The sequence below is a fragment of the Vulpes lagopus genome, chromosome 1 (genome assembly GCF_018345385.1).
Source record: "Vulpes lagopus strain Blue_001 chromosome 1, ASM1834538v1, whole genome shotgun sequence".
Taxonomy (NCBI): Eukaryota; Metazoa; Chordata; class Mammalia; order Carnivora; family Canidae; genus Vulpes; species Vulpes lagopus.
Genome location: NC_054824.1, coordinates 114727208 through 114731660, shown reverse-complemented (window position 1 = coordinate 114731660; position 4453 = coordinate 114727208). Strand labels below are relative to the sequence as shown.

At 39.9% G+C, this 4453-nt stretch overlaps 1 pseudogene; it reads right to left on the bottom strand.

Moving 5' to 3' along the window:
* Positions 1-681: 681 nt before the first annotated feature.
* LOC121475046 lies at positions 682-769 on the bottom strand (annotated as a pseudogene).
* Between the last annotated feature and the right edge of the window lie 3684 nt (positions 770-4453).

Here is a 4453-nt window from a genome sequence, read left to right as displayed (position 1 = left end):
ACTGAAACCTTAGAAGTTGTTGCAATACCTAAGGAGGACAACAGAGAATTTAGAAGGGACAAAATCCCAGGATAGAAACCTGGGGAATACCACATGATAGGAAAAGGAACTAGCAAAGGATGCTGAAACTGGGTAGGCAAAGAGGTGGAAGGAAAACCAAAGAGAGTATGAAATCTCAAAAGATAAAAAAAAAGAGAGAGAATATTTTAAATAGAAAGAGTGCTTATGAATACAAATATTTCAGAGAAGTGGAACAACATAAAGACCTGAAGTGACCATTTGGCATGAAAGCAGAATAATCACATATGTTCTCGACAAAACTAGATTCCATGAAGATGGAGAGTGGCAGATGGATTACAGTGGTTTGAAGAATGAATAAAAGTAAAGCAGGAAGCAGGGTTCTTCTGAGAAGCTTGGTGGTAAAGGGCAAGGAAGAACCGAGGCTGCTAGCTATGTCAACCTAGGTCCCACATCCAGGAAGGGTTTCTTTTGTTAAGACGGAAATATTGAATGTAATTAGGTGTCATGCCAAAGATTCCTTTAAAGAGGGAAATAATAATATAGCATGAAGAAAGTGGATGGTTAATAGACTAGATTCTAAGAAGGCAAAACTGGATGAGATCCAGCAGAAAAAAAAGGGGGGAGATAAGCCTCGAAGGGGGGCCTCATTGTGCCACAGTGAAAACAATTTTGCATGTCATCCTTGCACGGAGGCCATGCTAATCTTCTCTGTAGCATCCCAGTTTTAGTACATGTGCTGCCAAAGCAAGTGCATCACAGTGAGAACAAAGAAGGGGGAATACAGGAATGCTGATAAAGTTAAGCTCAGAGCTATAGGAAGTTGTGAGAATTCCCATTATACTGTTCTCTGCCTATTTTGTCCTTCTCTCAGTACACTAAGAGTCAAAGTCATTTGCTGAGAATAGAGATTAAATCCTAGCCTAGTGGGTTTGAAGAAAAATTCGATTAAAAAAATAGCATCAACAGAGAAAGAAAAGAACTGATTAGGAAACAGAAGAATTGCCAGGCAGTCCAGGGAACTGAGCCTTGGTTGGGGAGTGTGAATGTATGAGCTAACAGAAGTACCAAAATGTGGGCTCTCGAGTCCTCTCCAGTGTGTCTCCTTGGGGTGTGGGCATTGAGAAATCAGGCTAATAGACTGGCCTCAAACAAGTGTTGTAGAGCAGGGGCCCTGGAAGGGTATTGAGTCCAGGAAAAAAATGGCAACTATTTCATTTGTTTCCTCTCACATCTCTACACAAAAAGGTATTCTTGCCCTTGTGTTACAGAAGGTGAAACTATCATTCATAGCGGCTTATCTATGTTCCATCTCAGTCCACCTGCACATGTACACATCTGCACAGGCTGTGTTAAAAGAGTCAGCTAGCTGGACCTTTAGAATCAAAGCCACTGCTCTCTCCACTGTACTGCACTGCCTCTCTGGCAGCTACACAATATTAACCAAAACAGAAAGAAGGAGTTAAGAGCTTTGTCCCTTTCCTATTCTGGGACAACTGTGTTCCCTCTGTTTTATAATAGAAATCCAGGTTATACACATGAAGCATTTTAGCCCCCAGAAGGCAAGCACTATGCTAATTTAGGAGATATATAAATGGTGTACCAAAGTGCTCAGAGCAATGTTCACACAGTGATAAGCTCATTTATGATACAGGATTATTAAAACCCAATCTGTTTTTTGGGTTCCAGCAGATTTTTATTTGTGTTAGCAGCAGATTCTGCTCTATGCTGGGAAAAAGGAGAAATGATCTTCAGTGAGGGCACTGTAAGGCTTTGAGCAGAAGCTGGAAACCAGAATCGCACACTCCTCCAAGCACAGATTTCATTTCCTCATCCCTTTAGTGGTGATTTATGTCATTGTAGTGACACTACCCTCAAAACACTGGAAAGTAGGCAAAACGATATTTTATGATTAGGTATTTAATTGTAGCCAAATAATTTAAAATGTTTGAACACGGTTGCTTCAATTCCCACTTCCTGGATAGGGGACTCAACCAAGACAGGTGGCAGCTCTGCACTTTTTACTTCTGATGTTCTCACTAAAATTCTCAGCAGCCTTCAGAGCTCAGAGAGCTTGACCAGCCCAAAGAATAATACATTTTGAATACTGAATTCATTGGAGGAGTGGGCCTCTTTAACCCAATAAATACATTAATTTTTAAGGGAAATTTATTGAGTGCTTTTTTCAGACCATCAAATATGGCCTGATCTCTGGAGCACCAGGAGAAATGAGACTGGAAGCTAGTGCCCTACCTGTACACAGGTCCTCCTTCTCCTGGAGTTGCCTTCTCTTGGTCTCCCTCCCTCTTTTGCTGAGGAAAGACAGCTGGTCAGAAGCCCTGTTCCTGAAGTCTGGCGCATCCTACCTAAGGGCATGAACATCCAGTAGGTTAAGCATTCATCTCCTGATTTTGGCTCAGGTCATAATCTCAGAGTCATGGGATCAAACCCCACATCAGGCTTCCCACTCAGTAGGGAGTCTGCTTCTCTCTCTCTCTCTCTCTCTGCTACTCTTTCTACTTGCTGTCTCTCTCAAATTAATAAATCAATTATTAAAAAAACAAATAAAATTTCTCAAATTTACTAGTGTCTGTAGAGGAATCTCTGTCATCTATGAGTCCTCTTTGAATTTTGCTCTTTCCCCACTGGTCTGTTATGACCAACTAAAATGTTTTCCATCACTGTATTTCTAGTTGGCACATGGAATTCCATCTTACTTAAAAAGTTCATTAGACAAACAGCAGTTCTTTGATAAGGAAACAATATCTCCCATTAACCTAGATGGTGGGGTAAGCTGACATTATATGCCATCTAATATGATGTGATGTGAGACACCCAGCATCAGCTGTGAATAATTGTTTCTGAAAATGTTCATTCTGAATGCAACCAAGATCTTATACCTATGTACCTCAAATGTGACTAGTTCAAAGTGAGATGTGGTATAAGCATAAATTATATACCAGATTTCAAAGACTTAGAATAAAAACAAAAAGTAAAATTGCTCAATAATAATTATATAAATTACATGTTAAAATGATTATATTTTGGTTCTATTAAGTTAAATATAAAATATATTATTAACATTAACTCCACCTCTTCCTTTTATATATTTCATGTGGCCACTAAAAAATTTAACATCATAAATATGGCTCTCATTTGGGGCTCATGTTATACTTGTACAGGAGAGTGCTGGCTTCCATTCAATTTGTAGTTTATACAAAAAGAAAGAAGTTAAAAGGTACCAAGTGAAAAGGATTAGCCAAATCTAAACTGGAGAAGGTCTATACAATAGACTCCAGAAAGCATGGGTCACAGACTGCTGCTGGTCTGCATAACCACTTAATATCAGGCCACAATAAGACCAGGAGCCTGCACAAGAATCTTTTTTTTTTTTTTTAATTTTTATTTATTTATGATAGTCACAGAGAGAGAGAGAGAGAGAGGCAGAGACATAGGCAGAGGGAGAAGCAGGCTCCATGCACCGGGAGCCTGATGTGGGATTCGATACCGGGTCTCCAGGATCGCGCCCCGGGCCAAAGGCAGGCGCCAAACCACTGCGCCACCCAGGGATCCCTTCTGCACAAGAATCTAAATCAACTATGTCACATCCTACCCATGCTGTTGCATGGTTCAGATGACATCATTTGCATAGCAAAACTTAGTCAACAAAGAAAACTTATCCTTTCATATTGGGAGGAGAGGACAACTGTAAAAGACATTTTGGAACAACTAGGGGAATATTAATATGTGCTGGGACAAGAAGCAGATTAATTATGCCTTCTCACTCCAGGCTATTCTTTGAACTTGCCAAGACAGGGTTTGGGAGAGAAGTCAATGAACTCTTCCTGGGTTGGGTTCTAGACTCAAAGACAATGAACCACCCAACAAGGTATCTCACTTTGTTATTAGCCCATGGAGTGCAAAAGTAGAAGGAGATCAAAGTCTACTTAATTTCTAATAGAACCACATTGCCCAAGAGACCACAAGGTTGGCCACCAATGCTATGTATTTGCTAAGTCCCTAAAGCAATGCCTAGACTCTGAACTCATGTCAACAGAAAATGAGTCAACAAATATGCAAACACCAAAACTTTTTCTGGATTACTCATCTCAGGTAACCAAACAGTGTCATGAGCAAGAGAAATCCCACCTGATTTTAGAAACAAAAAGAGCCAGATACTTTGTCAAAAGATGGGGTTTCCATCCTTTGCAGGGCAAGAAGTCCTTGCTAATTTCATGCAACCAGATGGACCAGTGGCCCTGTTTGTTGTTTTCTATACTCCCCCTTTCCAATATGGGAGGTGTTTTCTTAACCTTTATTGTGAAAAATTTTAAACATAAACAAAAGTAAAAAAAAATCATATGATTAACATTTGTTACTCAATTAAACAATCGTCAACATTTTGCTCATCTCTTCCTTCATTTTCTTCACTGCG